This window comes from Typopeltis vanoorti, chromosome 3, assembly GCF_054136105.1.
Source record: "Typopeltis vanoorti isolate ZY-2024b chromosome 3, IOZ_Tvanoo_1.0, whole genome shotgun sequence".
NCBI classification, from domain to species: Eukaryota; Metazoa; Arthropoda; class Arachnida; order Uropygi; family Thelyphonidae; genus Typopeltis; species Typopeltis vanoorti.
In genome coordinates this window covers 165,644,483-165,662,757 of record NC_143551.1, presented here as the reverse complement: position 1 = coordinate 165,662,757, position 18,275 = coordinate 165,644,483, and the positions used below count along the sequence as shown (strand labels likewise).

General features: G+C 35.8%; 1 protein-coding gene across 3 annotated transcripts in view; it reads left to right on the top strand.

Moving 5' to 3' along the window:
- LOC150108726 (MPN domain-containing protein-like) overlaps nucleotides 1–18,275 on the top strand; it is a 318,202-nt gene that overhangs the window by 40,265 nt on the left and 259,662 nt on the right. The gene's annotated exons all lie outside the window — the stretch shown is intronic.

The following is an 18,275-nucleotide window of genomic DNA, read 5'->3' as shown; positions in this document are numbered from 1 at the left end:
TATTGAACTGATATCCCCACACATCTGCAAATTCACTCAAGTACACACTTGCAAGGCTACAATATCCAGTCTACTTCTCATAGCTATCTCCAACTTTGTATTATCTGCAAACAACTATATATCACCATTCAAGTCCCTTCCAATGCCATTTACATACAAACTAAATGTATGTAATGGCTCTGAAACATACTCTTGGGGCACACCACTCGTGACTTTCTTCTTTTGGGATATCATTCCTCTATACATAATTTACTGATACTTATCAGACAGCCAATTCAATGCAATCCATCATCCAACTCCATTTGTTCCAATTTATCTACCAGCTTGTCATCTACTAATATATCGATGACCTATACAAAATTGAAATATACTACTGTGTATGCATTTTTCACCTTGTATAATAAGTAATAAGTAAGTAAGCAGATTGTTAAAAAAACAGTCTTCCTTTAGTGAACCCAGTTCTGAATCATGGTCCTCACTAGCTTCTCTAACACCTTGATCAACTCCAGACAAGCAGATTTGCCTATAATTTGAGGCCTTAGTCTTATCACATCCTTCATGGAGCAGAACAATTTTGCTCTCTTTCCACTTCTTTGGAAATGAGAAACTCATTTTAAAAAGTTAGTTTAAAGTTGTTTGTTAACTCTCTGGAACATTTCCTCAAGACACGTAGTGATATTCCATCAAGCCATATAGCCATAAAATCAAGTATACTGAATTCCTCTTATATTTCCTGATCACTCACCATCAGTAGTTCTTCCCCTTTTCCAAGTGCTCTCAACTTCTGCATTGTTACATTTACAAAGATGGAATACTTTAATGAATTGCTCATTTAACATCTCTTCTATACCCTCCTCATTGGTTATTATCATTCTACCATTATCACTGACCAACATTGTATTTCCATAATCATTCTTCCTTTTACTGACCACATATCAAAAAATTTCCCTTGGATTTCTTTTAGCCTCATTTGCTAACTGCCTCTCATACTGCACTTTTGCTACCCTCACTAAGCAATCACCTTCCTTGCTTGCTCTTTGTACTTCTCATGTAACTGATTATTGACACTCATCAATAATCAGTTATTGATGAGTGTCAATAACTGATTATTGATGAGTGTCATCCTCTACATTGCCTTTTTTCTTCCAGATTGCATGCATCACCGCTTTAGTCATCCATTTCACACCTACCTTATTTAATGTAACTTTTGGAATACTGTCAGATATTGCCTCTGCCAGTTAGTTCCTGAGTAGAGACTAGGAAGCATTGATTTCCTCCCTATCCAGTTCCTCATTTCATGATATAGCTGCCACCTGAGTTTGTCATAATCACCCACCTTATAGTTCCACATATAACCTTTTCTCAGAAAAGTCGTGATTTGGTTGGCCACCATTCAAGTGATTACTTCACGGTGACTTTCACCAGCTGGAGGAAGATTTGACACTTCATTTACAATAATATCTTCTGATGAGATAATCAAAACCATATCTCTTGATCATTGTGTAGCCTCTGTTATGTTCTGCCTAAGATATCTGTTCCTCAAAATTTGGTTCCAGATACTGTCACTTCATTCCACTCTGCATTACCATAATTGTTATGGTAATGCAGAGTGGATATTTCCTATAATGTATAGGTTCATTATAGGAAATCACCTATAATGAACATCCTTTTCTTATTTCTTCAGCAATTTGCCTATACATTTCTTTCTTGCTGCATTTCATATTACCAGGTCTATAGTGTCACTTTACTAAACATATTGTAAAAATAATCATAATTTAAAATTCTGAATATTTTTATGTATTGTTTATGTTAGTATGTTTATTAGTTTTGATTTCATAACATGCATTGTCGGCACTTACGATGTGCCTGTTATTGAAATTGTTTTGTCAAAGTGATATGTAAAGAAGTTAAAAAATTGATGTACTTACTGGATTTGATATTTGTATTACTTACAGGAATTTTTTTGTAGTTTAAAATTATCAAAAGTTGTGTTTTATGGAGACATTCTCTTGTCGCTAACAGAGACAACGTGCCAGCCATTATACCTTGTTTCTCGCTCGCCACTTTCATGGAGTGCGCATGTCCGCCGAGAAGTTTGATGTGTGATTGACAGCTGACAAGAACAGCGTTCGGTATCAGAATAACGGCTGTAAACAAGAAGAGTGTTCAGAAGGAAATTAGAACACAGGCCGGCAGATATTCAGATTCGGAGGAATTTGAGTTTTTTTATGTGACAGTCAGAGGAAAATCAATAGTATATTCCAAAAAAGGAATCGTGGAACTTTTAAGTTTCAAAGTGGAATAAGTATTGATAAATAAAAGAAAATATTGCTATAGATCGTTTTAAAAGGAATATTCGAGGAAACGCTAATTGGAAGATTTATAGTAGATTCCGAAAAGTGAATTGTAGAACTATGAATTTTTTAAAGTGGAAGAGTTAAGACTGTCTATAAGCATTAGTGAATAAAAGAAGAAATTGCTATTTATGTTCTAAAGGAATGTTCGAGAAAACTCTGATTAGGAAGTTTCATCTGTATTAAGGATGTTGGATCTAACTATTATTTCTACTAAAAAGAGACAGAATTGAGTTAGCAAGAATTAATGTGTGCTACATGAGTGATGAGAAAGGATCCTGTGAAAATGAAGAATAAAGTCGTATAATCTTTTGAAAAGGGCCTTGACAGAGAGAGAAACTGGCTATGAACATTTTGTCATTGTGCAAACAAAGTGTTTAGTCTAGTCTTAAGTGTAAGTTTATTTTTAAAAGGCCTTGGATCCAATTGAATTTGTAGTTAGTTATGTAATATTTGTTTGAAGTGTATATATATTATTTTTGTTATATTAAATGTGTTTATTTTGGTCTTGAGTCAGTGATTTATTTGGATTCTGAAAGAAATAGTAAAAAAGAAGTCATTGCACTAATCGAAGTGAACCCTTGTACATATAATATATAGGTACACTCGAAAATAAATTAAAAATAATTGTTGAACAGAGATCATTTCTATATACAGGATTAAATTAATAAAAATCCTATATTTAAATAATGGTGCAGCCGGTAGGATTAACATTATGATAATATCCTTTAAATAAAAATCTCTAATTATTAACAGTATAATCCTGTCTATCTCCACTTAACCCATACTACTTCAAAACCACTGTCACTATTTGCTCCTTGCATCTGCACCCTAAATAGGGCCCAGTTCCTCTGGTCATCAACAGCACCCCTCCATTTTTTTCTCTGTCTTCACAAAAGACTATATATTCCTCATCTCTATTCCTGTCAGAATGTCATCCTCGTTTAACCATGTCTCACTTATTTCAAGAAGTTTTTGGTGAATGAAGTCTGTCAACATTACAATTTCATTTTTCTTATTTAGAATACTTCTGACATTCATAGTTACACACTAGCTCATTTCTGGTTCTATAACAAGTCTCACTGACCTGACTTCTCAGACTTCTCTGTACTCCCTCCTGATCATTCCTCTCTATCATCACTGATATAATACCTCTTCCCAGAGCTACATGTTACTCCCATGTCTTTGACTACTTAATCCTTTCTTGCATACTCGCACATCCAGTGCTGAAACCATCATCTGTACTTCTCACACAGTGTCTCCCTGTTCACCCTGACTCCCTTCCCATTTTCCCCATCCATTTTGTGTTGCTTCTCTCAGCTCATGCAAACCACCTATCCATTCACAAACTGTCCTACCTTGTTCTCCTAATCTTCCACAATATCTGTTATTCCTTAGGTCTTCCATTCACTTCAGTCATTATTTTCTCTTGCAGCAACATTTTCTTCAGCTGACTCACATCATATCCATTTAAATGTAGCCCATATCTTTTATACAGCTCTATCCATCTCTCAAATTCATCCCATGTTCACAAAATGTACTCCTTTCTCTTCACACAACTTTGCTAGCTTATCATTCGTAATCTTCGCTCGTCTTCTCAATTCATCATTATCATTTATGATACCATTATACGTCATTTATGATACGTCGTCAGATATATGCATCTTTCAACAGTGAAAAACCTTCTCCAATTAAAAAAAATATTTATTTTCAGTATGTAAATAAATTTATATTAGAATGTCATTCTTCCATCAGAAGACTAAATCCATTTATGATGGTAATTTGAATAAACTCATGAATTACTCATATTCATACTTTATTCCGGAGGGCAGAGTCTGACTGTCACCTTCTCGTTGTGCCCTCTGGATGATCTAACGACAGTAGCATTTCTTTTTTCCCTGTCATGGAGACAAATTTCAGTGATTATACCTATGCTACTGCGTATGGGGCAGCCGACATGACTCTTGATTTGGAAATGATGTCAGAGTTGAGAAATGAGCAAATCATTCCACCCATTACAAAAAATATTAATATCATCCAGTGTAATTTAAATGGTATTGTTACTCCAGCAAGCAAAGAAAAACTAAATGAACTATTACTACTAGCTGACAAACATGATGTTGATATTATCTGTATCCAGGAAACCAAACTTCGACAAACCAGCAGACTAAACATTACACAAGATAGGCCTACTGAGGAGAGCTTCTGACATTAATTCGAAGCTTGTCATATAAAGTTGTTGAATTTGACATAGTAGCAGAAGGGACTGAAATACAAGGAATCCAAATACTGGAACCAAGTAAAAAGCCATTAAGCATATTCAATTATCATCCTCCTGACAAACCTGGACCAAATCTTTCCAGCTGATCTCATTGGAAAAAAACTGTTATCTTAGGAGACATGAATAGTTAACACCTGTTATGGGGTTCTGAGGAAATAAACCCACGAGGAGAAAACCTGAGTAATTTCTTCGATGAAACAGGACTAATATCTCAACAGTGGAGAACCCACTTATCTATCTCATTCTTATGGTACAAAAGATGTCCTAGATATTACTGCAGTGTCTCCAGATCTTCACAACAAAGCCATTTGGTCTCTTTTGGAACCAGTAGGAAGCAACCATACCCCAATATTAATCAATCTGAACCCAAAAATGACTAGACCCACCCCATAAAAGAAAATATCATTGGAACTTCCAGAAGGCAAATTGGGAGAAATGCAAGGATGAGATAAGTAAAATGCTGAACGTTCACACATACCATGACTGACAAAGACTACATAACTTGGAAGAATACAATCCTAAATGCAGCTAAGAAAAGTATCCCAAAGGGCTACAGGAGAAAAGTTATTTCAAACTACACAAAGGTTCACCAGAACTTGCCAGTAAAATAACTAAACAAAACGAATTATTTAACATCTTAAAAATTGGAAGCTCTCCAGAAACCAGGATTGAGTACAACAAGATAAATGCTGAAATTAAACAAAAATATAATATATTACAAAGAACTCAGTGGCGAGAATTTTTCCGCAACTTAAATCCGAATACTTCAGATACCAAACTTTGGAAACTGACTGCTAATTTCCAGGCAAGTGAGATTAAGATGCTAAAAGATCCAGATGGAAATATCAAAATTGGAGACAGGGAGATCGCAAATACCTTTCGTTTTCAAAATATAAGCAAACTAGAGATGAATACTAGGAAAGACCATCAAATATCAAAACAGGCTCAGCAGCAGAAAAATGCTGCAAATTCTCCAAAATATAAAAACAAATTATTCTGGGATCCATTTACAATCTCTTAATTGAGAGATGCCTTGGAGAGACTAGATATAAATAAATCATGTGGACCAGATAACATACAAGGAATTATGATCAAACATCTTCCTTCCCTAGCCCTAGATTGGCTACTTTGCCTATACAACAATAGCCTAAAAAAACAAGGAAAAGCTCCAAAAGACTAGAAGACAGCCATAATCATACCAATCTTAAAGCCTAACAAACCTCAACACCAACCAGGAAGTTATAGACCAATTTCACTGACTTCAATTCCATGCAGATTGATGGAAAAGATGATACTTCAACGTTCGAATTACTATCTAAACAAAAATAGTATACTACCACATTTTCAGGCTGCCTTTAGAAGAAATCACTCAACAACTGATCAACATTTCTACTTAACCCAGACAATCCAAGATAACTTCCAGACCAAACCTACCAAATCCATCATTGCAGCTTTTATAGATTTTAGCAATGCCTTTGACAAGATGTGGAGGCAGAAACTCTTTTCCAAACTTTGTCATATTGGAATAGAAAGGAAAGTTCTAAACTCAATTTATGACTTTCTAAGAAATAGAACAATTTGAGTTAGAATAAATAATACCTTTTCCATGAAAATGAAAATAAGACAGGGACTCCCTCAAGGCAGCATTTTGAGCCCACCCCTTTTTTCCATTTACTTAAACAACTTAGATAAAAATATAAATAAAGAAACAAAGATATCTATGTTTGCTGATGATTTGGTCCTATTCTCAGCTCACAACAACCTAGAAACAGCAAAAGGTCACTTAAACAAAGCCATTGAAAGTTTATCTACATATCGTGAAAACCAAAAATTTAAAATTAATCTTATTAAATCAGAAATTTGTGTGTTTACCATTAATAACCATCTCAGAAAGTGGAGACCAAAGATTAAGCTAAACAGTCAACTAATTACATTTAATAAAAACCATAAATACCTTGGAGTTACTTTGGATCCCTCACTAAGCTTCAATAAACGTATCAACAAAGTCAGAGCAAAAAGAAGACTAAATATCATGAAAAGTATCTCAGGAAAAGCATGGGGAGGCAATGCTAAAACCTTAAAAGTCACACACACCTCTATCATCTGACCCATAATGGAATATGCTTTGCCTGTCTGGATGTAAACATCACAAACCAGTTTAGACAAGCTTATAAAAATTCAGAAAAATGCACTAGAATCATATGTGGACTAAGGAATACAACTCCTGGAAAAATAGCAGAATTTGAATCCAACCTTGTTCCATTAAAAATTAGGTGGCAAGAAAACTTACTAAATTTATAGAAAAAAAAAAAAAAGAGCCAATACATCCAAGAGGAAGATCATGATTAACATTGCTACAGACATCACAAAGAAATGCAAGCTTAATGAACCATAAGATTAAGAGTTTTGCACAAGACTAGAGAAGATGGCAAATTGCAATCCATGAGAGACTCCTCCAAACCTAGGATCAAAGAGATGAAAAGATGAAAACCAAAGTACCCCGAGGAAAAGCATCCCCAAAATTGTTAATAAATACCCATTAAATTCTTCTACAATCCCATCTGGATCATTCAGAATGTCCAAGGAACTTGTTATGCATGATTTGATTTTATTATTCTTTCCTCTTTTTACATATCTACAGTTTTTAATTAAAAATCACAATTTTACTATCTATTAATTAACAATTATCTTTACTGTCTTTAATTAACAGTGTTTTTTTTATTATTTTATTATTCTTTCCTCTTTTTACATATCTACAGTTTTTAATTAAAAATCACAATTTTACTATCTATTAATTAACAATTATCTGTACTGTCTTTAATTAACAGTGTAGTTAAAACTATCAATTTATATCACACATAATAACTGATTTATCAGATAATATATACACTTTCTGTAGATTTTCTTACAACATATTCCTCTAAGAACTTTATTACTCTTTTAGCTGACTCCAGATTTGTTATGAAATTTACTTATTGGAAGAAACTTAGACAATTGAGATAACTGGGAGAAGACCACCATATAGCAATTAAAAAAATTCAGAGAATGATCTAGAGTGTCTGACCTCATGTCCAGTCCTCACATTCTCATGCTGCATCCATTTAATAGGTAACTATATGCGTACAAAATTAATAAGGATTCAGTTTGGGTTTCAGACAACCAAATTGTATTTTATATTGGCTTAAACCAAAGCAGAAGGATGCCAAAACAAAAAGAAATATGTTTGCTAGTATGTTGCCCAAATAGTAAACAGTTAGTTAATAGAATAAACTCCAACTTAACATTAGCAGAATTCAAGATAGGCATCGTCAGAATGAGAGGTATCAATGGAAAAGAAGTGGAACTGCCAGACGAATTACAGAACATGATGTTGACATAATTGGCATTTTTGAAACAAAGAAGACAAAGTCAGGTGAGATTCTTCTAAATAACAAAATACAAGATATTATATTCAGACAATAATGTTTTACTAAATCACTTAAGGAATTGACAACGTAGATATGAATATAAATTAAATTACACTTTAATAAATATTTCTGATATTTCGGCAATGTCATGTTGCCATCTTCAAAAGGAACTTACAAAAAAGGCATGTGCATGTAGGCACTACAACACAGTAACTGAGAATGAAGTGATGAAGCTATTGTTCTCCTAAAAGTCCTGATGGTATTCCCTAGCGGGCTAAGTAGGTGTTCTTGGCCGTTGGGCTGAAGGTCTCTTGATGTAAGCCTCCCAAATTTGGGGCAGTCTCATACAACCAAATTTGTTGAGGTTTGGAGAGTTTCTTAGGATTGAGGCTGATTCCATAAATAGTCTTTCGAATTTGTATTTGCTATGGTGTATTACTGTAGCTTTCTTCCACCGTATTCTGTGGCGTGTATCCAGAGCATGGTCTGCAAGACCAGAATGGCTGTACTTGTGAAAACAGATGTAGTCCTTGTGTTCCGAAATTCTGATATTCACTGTCCTGCCTGTTTGGCCAAAGTAAGACAGTTTACAGCTGCAAGGGACCTGGTATACACCAGGTAGGTCTAGGGGAAGTGGTTGGTCTTTAGTGGAGCGGATAAGTGATGCCAATTTTCTGTATGATCTGTAACAGGAGGTCAAGTCGCCAGTATAATGTATTGCAATGATAGTGTGTGAGCACTTTGACCAAATGTTTAGCTAATTTGTATGATTTGTATGTGGGGGAATCAATGCCATCCACTATGGGATGTAATGGCACATTTTCTTTATGTATTTTTGGGAGCCCATAAATACTGGGGGGGGGGGATATAGAGTTAAACGGCTTTAATCTGTTGGTATCTTCTATAGGCCAAGAAGTGACTTTCTTAAGGAGCCTGTGAAGTTTTCTGATTTGTGAGTTGGTGGGATTGTATTCGATAGGGAGGTAAGTAGCCCGATTTAATAGAAGAGCATTAAGCTTACCTGTGTAGTCCTTTTGGTTAAGTACTACAGTTGCATTTCCCTTATCCACTTTGGTAATAACTATTTCTTTATTATTCCTCATTTCCTGCAGAGCTATATATTCCTTGTTGGATATGTTGGTTTTTGGTGGTCCTGCTTCGGAGAGGACACAAGCTACATCCAGTCTTACACTGTTGGTGATTTGATTTGGAAGGTGGCGGATTCTGCGTTCGATCTGGATCATAATATCCTCACTAGGTATTTTTCTGAGAGCAGTGGCGAAGTTGTGGCCACATGAAAGCACGTTGAATGCTTCAGGCTTCAGAGTGACTGAAGAAAGGTTGATTACAGTGTTGGTAGGAAGTTTTGGATTGACGGTCGAGTTCTTTTTTAATTTTTCGAATTTTTTCATCTGTCGACCTCGTATTTTTTCAAATTCTTTGTCTGCAGCGGTACACAAGACATCATGTAAAATTGAAACCAAAACTTCCTACCAACCTTTAAAGTAATCAACCTTTCTTCGGTCACCCTGAAACCTGAAGCACTCAACGTGGCTTCAGGAAGTTGTGGCCACGCTTTCACGTGGCCACAACTTCCCATGTGAAAATTCCCATGACTGTTCAAATAATTGAACAGTCATGGGAATATAACAAGAATCTGTACTTTTTTAGTTTTGTAGATCTCGAAGAGGCATATGACAAAGTATTAAGAGAAAAACTATTGGAAACATTACAATATTTTGTGTAAACAACACATAATATTAGCAATGCATAGTTTGTTTTGAGTTGAATTCTGCAATTAGAATTGAAGGATAAGAAGAAGGCTTGATGTAAAGTCAGGTGCGAGACAAAGATGCAGACTGAATCCACTTATTCATCAACTTTGATCATATCATGAAAGAAAGTGGCATGCCTAATATCAGAATTTCATATGTTAATTTCAGCACTTTACTTTATGCCATTGATCTTGTTGCTCTTAAATACATCCAGTACTAATCTGCAGGATTGCTTAATTAAATTGAATAGCAGCTGTAACAGATTTGGTATGAATATGAGCAATAAAAAGACGGTTTATGAAAACAGGCAGAAACATTGAAAACATCAGTGGATGTTTTCAATTATGGATTATGGATCTGAGTGCTTGGTTAGAAGTAAAACAGTTGATCAAAAAATAGAGACCAGAGATATGAGAGCTCTTAAAAAAAATTAGAGGTTAAACAGTTGGTACCAGGAACAAAATCATATTATCATATTATAAATGAAGATATCAGGAAGGAACCTGGCATTGTTAGCATTCAGTCATGTGTGAACAGAGTTAATATCTGTTGGTATGGTCACTTAAACAGAATTGAAAAGTAAAGATTAGCTGATTAGGTGGACCCAAAGGAAGATTAAGTTGTTTAGCTAACAAGTGGTTGATGCCAAGAAAAAGATTCAGAGGAAGACCAAGTTGTAGGTGGATCGATGCTGTTAAAAGTGCCTTAGAAGACTGAAATATAAAAATTGACAATATTCAAATTCTAACAGATACTAGACTAATTTGGAGGAGAGTTGGCTAATAATGTGAACTTTTCATGTAGTATTATCATAACATTCTGTACAACTTCTTGAGGGTTTATATCAGAAAAATTTGAAGATGAAAATGTCTTTAATACCTCTTAACTCTCTCTTATTATATCTTCAAAGTTAGCTTTCTTGAAAATTTCACCTAGGTGCTTTTTATCATCTTTCTTAGTCTTAATCATTTGTATGATGTTAAGAAATCCAAGATCTTGTTTTGTCTAGTACATTTACTTAAATGTGGGATGCATCAGATAACTCTCACTAAGTTACTTCATTCATTTGTCATAAATTTTTAGTTTCATTTTTAAAAATGTTATGGGCTCTGTGGTTTTACTCATCCTAATTGATCTGCTAGTTTTTAGAAGGATACCATTACCACAAAACCATTTGATTATTTCTGATTCTGATTTATAGGGTGCTTAAGGGTCAAAGCTGTATAAGAGAGGAGAGGTCCACATAGCCTTTAAAAAAATGCGGAGAACCAACCAGGGCTTCTGACCTAGGTCGCTTCCCTGGTGCAGTTGGTTAGCACATTTGGCTGTTAACCGAAAGGTTGGTGGTTCAAGCCTACCCAGGGTCGAATTTTATGAATTTTCAGTGTTGCAAATGAAAATGTAGCGGTCATTTAGAGCTATGCTGGAAAAAGTGTTTTTAAATTGGAGTATAGAGGCTTTTTGTCTCAAATTGTGCTACAGTTGTGCTTTAGTTGGATACAAGTGTCCTTCAGTGGTGGTGTTGTTGAAACTTTGTTGTTTATATTGTGTTTTTTTGTATTTGTTTGTTGCACTATCTCAGCGTCTAAAGATGGCTTCCACAGAGAGACGTATGTCGGTGACACGGAGGACTTCTGTACGAAAGTCTAGTTCTGCCTTGGATTTTTCGCAGTGGATGCATTGCAGAAACTGCTATATGTATGCTCCGAGGAATGTGAAGGATCTGTGGACTGTTTGGCTAAATGAGAAGAATGAAAACGTTGATGTGTGTGAGAAGTGTCTAGATAGACTAGAGCGATTGGGAATGGAAGCAAATGTCGGGATCATAGCAGAAGAGCTTCGGCAGCAGTTCATGAAAATGAAAAGCAACCTTCATCCCCTGCAAGAAGAATTGGAAGTGCTCAGTAAGCAGGTTCAGGATATGAAGACTGAGTTAAATGTGTTGAATTGAGAAATTAGGACTATGGATTACTTTAGCTGAAGTAACTAGAACAGGTTTAAGTAAAGGAGAGTCTTTGGTGAATGATGAAGTAATGAATAGTATGGAAGTGATTGGAAGTCAACAGAATGAAAGCACAGGTGGTCTAGAAGAAATGAGATGTTGTGAAAATGAGGGAGTAAGTAAAAGAGTGTTGAGGGAAAGTAATGAAACTGGGAGAGTCATGCTGAATAGTGTAGAAAATGAGGGCGTGAGTGACGCTTGTTTGGGTTCGAATGAAGTTATGAGTGGTATAATATATGGCGATTCAATGATTAAGGGTATGGAGAGTGGTATGCCTGTGGAGTATTTGTCTGGCAGAACAATAGAGTGACTAGCAATAAAGAGAGAGCATGATGCAGAAAAGATGATAGTTATGGTGGATACAAATGACCTGAGTGGTAGTATTAATTGGGTAGCAAAAGATTTAAGAACATTGTTAGATATCATGAAGAAGAAAAGTGTCAAAGGGAGGATAGTGTGTGTGCTGCCTCGTTTTGACAATTATGAGTTAAGTAGACGAGCGATGATAATGAATGATGTGATTGCAAGAATGTGCAAAAAAAGAGGTCTGGAATTTGTTGATATCTGGAGTGTGTTTGAAGGCAAAAGACAGCTGTATGCAAGAGATGGGTTGCATCTGAACATGGAAGGTCATAAGCGTTTGAAGAAGTTACTGTTTTCTGAACAAATTGAAGTAATTGGACAGGGAAACTAAAATTGGAAAGTTTGAGTGTAAGAGGGAGAAACTTATGCAGTGATTGTATATTTTTTGATCTTTTTTTTTGCAGAATAATTTGAAGAATAGAGTGGATAAAAATGGGCATGGGACTACTGAAATTAATAGAATGTATATCAGTTCTAAAGCTGGTACAAGAACTAAAGGGAATCTGCAATTTTTGTATACTAATGCAGGAAGCATTTGAAATAACAGGGAAGAATTTTTGGCATTAGTCAGTGCAATCTCACCAAAAGTTGTAGGCATTAGTGAAACCCGGCTGTCAGCAGAGGATGTGGTTCCTAGAATTGAATGTGATGGATACAGTATTTTCAGGGAGGATAGAGAAGATAGAACAGGAGGAGGACTGTTGATGATAGCTGATGGGTTGCAGCCAAAGAAAGTAGTATATCAAGAGGATAGGCATGTGAATGATAGTTCATTTGAGGCAGTTTGATGTGAAATAGTGACCAATGCAACCAAGTATACAGTTGGTTGCTGCTATAGGCCTGGGGGTACAGTGGGTGATATTGAATTCATGCATCAGCAAATTAATGCAATGGGTGCAGGGTTAGTGATTATTATGGGAGATTTTAATTATGGTGATATCAATTGAAAGGAAGTAATATCACGTGGCAAAAAGGAAATGGAATTCATACACCTAAGAGATAATTACTTGAAGCAGCACATAACTGAAGGGACTCGTGGTATGAGTATGTCAGGTCTGGTCATAGGTTCAGAGGATATATGTATAAGTAAGATATCCTCGTTACCTCCAATTGGTGAGAACGATCATGCGGTATTGACTTGAGAGGTTGCAAAATTTGTGGATTTCTCTCTTAAGAAGGGGTATATACGGAACTACAGGGTAGGTAATTATAACAAGCTTCGGAGTGAGCTTACAGCCGTCCCATGGCAGAACATATTGCAGGGGAAAGATGTTAGCAGTGGAAGGGATAAAATCAGCAGGTATCTGATCAGAATGTTCCCATGGTCAGGAAGACAAACAAAGTAGGCTTTAGATGGATGAGTAGTAATATCAGGCTTGATCTGCAAAAAAAGAAAATGTTATGGAGAATTTACAAGGAGAAAAGCAATCAGTACACCCATGAGCAGTGCAAGACTCAAGCTAGGAAGGTTACCAGCATAGTAAGAAAACCTAATCAGATTATGAAAAGACCTTAGCCAAGGAGATCAAGGGTAATTCCAAAGAGTTCTTCTGCTATGTGGCAAGTAAAAGGAAGAATGACTTTGGAAGGATAACCTTAGTGGGTGCTGATGGTATTGAGGTGACCAATTCAGATGTAATAGTAGAGTTACTGAGTGATCACTTTTCAAAAGTCTGTCACCCAAGTGAGGATATCTCTGTACCTGTAGCAATATCTAATGTGAAAATTGAAGTTAATAAATCAGAGGTACTTAATATTTTGCAGAATTTAAATGCAAACACTGCTGTAGGTTTAGATGGAATATCAACTTGGGTGTTGCATGAAAGTGCAAAGGAATTGTCAACGCCTCTTACTTGGTTATTTAACTTAAGCTTGAATTCTGGTATTGTCCCTAGGGAATGGAAGGAAGGCAAAGTGGTTCCTTTGCATAAAACTGGCTCTAAGTCTGTGGTAATTAATTACAGACCAATCAAAATATTGGGAATGGTGGTAAAAGTATTGGATAAGTTGGTTAAGGAACAGAATTCAAGAATGGGTGGATCAGAATATGATACTCTATAGGGGCCAACATGGTTTTGTTAAAGGTTGATCCTGTCTTAGCAATTTCTTAACTTTTTATAATAGAATGATATCTGAGTTGGACAAGGGAAATGGCTACACAGTGATCCTTCTGGATTTTGCTAAGACTTTTGACAAAATACCCCATGGAATACTGTTGCACAAATTATAGCAGATGGGAGATGGATACTAAACTGGTGATATGGATAAGAGAATGGCTCATGGGGAGGTACCAGAAAGTAGTGTATGGAGGAGCAGAGTCCAGGATGAGGCAGGTGACCAGTGGTGTGGCTCGGTGCTTGGGCCGTTATTGTTTAATTTGTACATAAATGATATAGGAAATGGCTTGAAGGGAGATATTCAGTTGTTTGCTGATAATGCAAAGTTGGGTAGCGCAATAAAAAATCAAGCTGATGTTGAGAGTTTGCAGGATGATTTAAATAAGCTGACAAAATGGGCAAAAGGTAATGGATGTCAGTTCAATGTGGAAAAGTGCAAAGTTATGCATTTTGGGATTAAAAGATTATCAGCTGTGTGCCACATTGATTCCACGAGATTGATGAGGCTAGGGACTTGGGGGTGTTGGTGGATAGGGAGATGAAGTTTTCAGAGGACGCATTGCTAAGGTGTCCAAGATTGCACATAGGATTACTTGGTTATTGAGGAACACACTAACATCCAGAGATAAAGAGGTTATTATTTCCCTTTATAAGGCATTGATACTTCCACATTTGGATTACTGTGCTCAAGTCTGGTCACCTGGATTCCTTGGAGATGAGGAGGTTGTGGAGAGGGGTTCAGAGGAGAGTGACCAAGTTGGTGAGCGATGTAAAAAATGCTCCCTACATTGATAGATTGAGAGCTTGTGGATTGTAGTGGTTGGTTGATAGGCAGAGAAGAGGGGATATGATAGAAACATTTAAATTACTAAAAGGTTTTTATAAGATTGATGCAGGGGAAATGTTTCAGCTGTGTGATAGTGATGGAGGTCATTCCTGTAAATTAAGGAAAAGTGTGGTTAACAAGGGTGTGAGAACTAGATTTTTTGCTTGGAGGGTGGTGAGTGGGTGGAATGCATTGTGCTTTACTCAATTGTGAGTTCTTCATCTGTAAATGAATTCAAGAAGAGGTATGATAGATATTGTTTTGATAGTTTGAGTCTCCTGCAATGAGTCTACTGACTGCATGGAGATACCTGTAATAATAATAATGTCCAATCCCCACTTTCTCATGGTGCATCCTGTTAGATATTTACCTAGATACTGAATAAATGAGGATAGGCTGACAATTTGGATTTTAGTTGACCAAATTGGCTTAAACACAATGTAAAATGATTGTACAACATACAGAATTTCATGCTGGCTGGGACATTGCCCAGTTAAACAAGTCCCTGTTGTTTTCAACAGGGATCCAGGTTGAACAGTGAAAAGTCAGCTACTGGAACAAATCCTTAAGCACACATCCCAACTCAAAATCACAAGAGTTCAAGATTGGTACTATCGACATAAGAAGCCTGAATAGCAAAGAAATGGAGCTGGCTCAGGAATTGGATAAGTACCAGATAGGAGCTGAAACAAAAAGACAAAAAAAAACAAAAAACAGTGAGATCTTTCTAAGCAATAAACACAGAATGTTATATTTAGGCAATAACAATCAGGGAAAAGAAGGAATAGCTGTAGTATTCAACACTAAATACTAGGATAATCTTATTGGATGGCAGGCAATATCAAGTAGAGTGATATGGGGACAATGAGACTTATTTGTGCCTATGGACCACAAAAGGTTTTACTAAAGTTGAAGTGGAGGTATTTTTTGAGGTTTTAGAGAAAGCAATTGATATAATGAAAAAGGAAAGGTTGGTCCTTGTTGGGGATCTAAATAGCAGAGTAGGAAACAATTGTCAGACATACATTTTGAGAAAATTTGGAGAAAAGAGCAAAGCTAATAATAATGACAAATACCTTTTGGATTTCTGCCCAGGACATGGACTGGTTATTACTAACACAATATTCCAACATAAAAATGTTCACAAATTCACATGGAGAGAAGATACAATGAATAAGAAAAGTCTCATTGACTATGTTGTTGTTGATAGTGATGTTTTTACACTGGTGCAGGATACTAGAGTGTTAAGAGGATTTGAAATTGGATGTGATCACCATTTAGTCTAGAGGAGGATAAAATTGAATATCATATTGAAAATAATAACATGTAAGAAAGTTTTAAAGCGAATAAAAGTTGAGCAGCTCTCAGATGTGAACTGTAGACTAAAATATAGAAACATTATTCATGAATAAATGCAAGAGTTTGAGAACAGGAACCAAACCTTGGAGATTCGGTGGCAAGGCCTGAAGAAAACATTGATGGATTCAGTGAAAGAGGCATGTGGCAAGTTTGTTTGTAAGGATAGAAAAATCAGAACACCATGGAGGACACAGGAAGTTAAAGAGGCAGTGAAGGAAAAGAAGAAGCCATATCAAAAGTTCGTGGTGAATATGTCAGCTTGTGCTCATAGAGAATAACAAATAACAAATGTTAGAAAGCTAAACACTATGTAAAACTAGCTAAACAAAAGTCACGGGAAGACTTTGGTAAGACCATAGAAAATAAATATCAAGAAGGTGGGGAAAATATTCAGAAATGGAGGAAAAAGTGCTGTAAAAGGAATAAGAGATGAAAAAGGTGACATGAAAACTGGAGAAAAAGATATCCTTGATATATATAGAGTAATTACTTCGAAACACTGCTAAATGAAACAATCAGTGTCAGCATGATGGTAGAAATCTCCCAACAGGAATGCAGTCAGGAATACATATCCATACTTGAAGTAGAAAAGATCACTGAAAATTAAAATGTAGAAAGGCAGCTGGAGTGGATGAAATTTGGCCAGAAATGTTCAAATATGGAGGTATAAAAGTCTTGCAGTGATGCACCACCGCTTAGTTCAGAAGGCTTGGACAGGAGGACAAATTCCAGGTGATTGGAAAAGAGCTCTCATAGCACCCATATATAAAAAGGGAAATAAAACTGAATGTGAGAATTACAGAGGTATTTCCTTACTGAGTATTCCTGGTAAGATTTATGTAAGTATACTTGAGAAATGGTTTGAGAAGGATTGTGGAAGTGAAACTTAGAGAAAAACAAGCTGGATTCAGACCAAATAGAGGTTGTCAAGATCAAATTTTCACTTTACGATAAATAGTTGAGAAATCATGGGAATATAACAAAGATCTGTATGAATTTTTGTAGACCTGCAAAAGGCATATGACAAGGTGTCAAGAGAAAAGCTATTCAAAATGCTACAGTTATATGGTGTCAGTGTTGCATATATCAAGCAATACTTAAGTCTTTATTTGAGTTGAAGGAAGTACAGGAAGATGGCGTGATGTTAAATCTGGTGTCAGACAAGGATGTACATTATCTCCTCTGTTATTCATTATCTATATCTATATGGATCACATTATGAAGGAAAGTGGTATTAAACCTGATATCAAAATTGGAGATGTTAATTGTCAGCTCTTTGCTTTATGCAGATGATGTTATACTTTTAAATAAATCCAGTACAAGCCTGCAAGATTCCTTGACTGAACTGAATAACTGCTGTAATAAATTTGGTATGAAAATCAACAATAATGAGACAAAGACAGTGAAAATAGGCAGAAACGCCGAAAATATCGACTTCATCGTGAACGGAGAACCTATAGATAAGTAAAATATTTCATCCTCTTAGGCATAAATTTTTGTGAAGATGGTAAATTAAATATGGAAATAGACAATAATCAACAATGCTGATATGGTAGGAAGTTAACTCAATTAATTTATATCAAATAAGAGAGAAATTAGTTAAAACACTAAATTAACTGTATGCAAGACAGTATTCAAGCCATTTTTAACTTATGGATCTGACAGCTGGTTCAGAAGTAAAATACTTGACCAAAGACTAGAGACTGCAGATATGAGAGTCCTGAGAAAGAAAGAAAAGCTTTTCATGTTCCATGATCCTGTCTGGAAACCATTATTCCAAGGCTTGGGTCA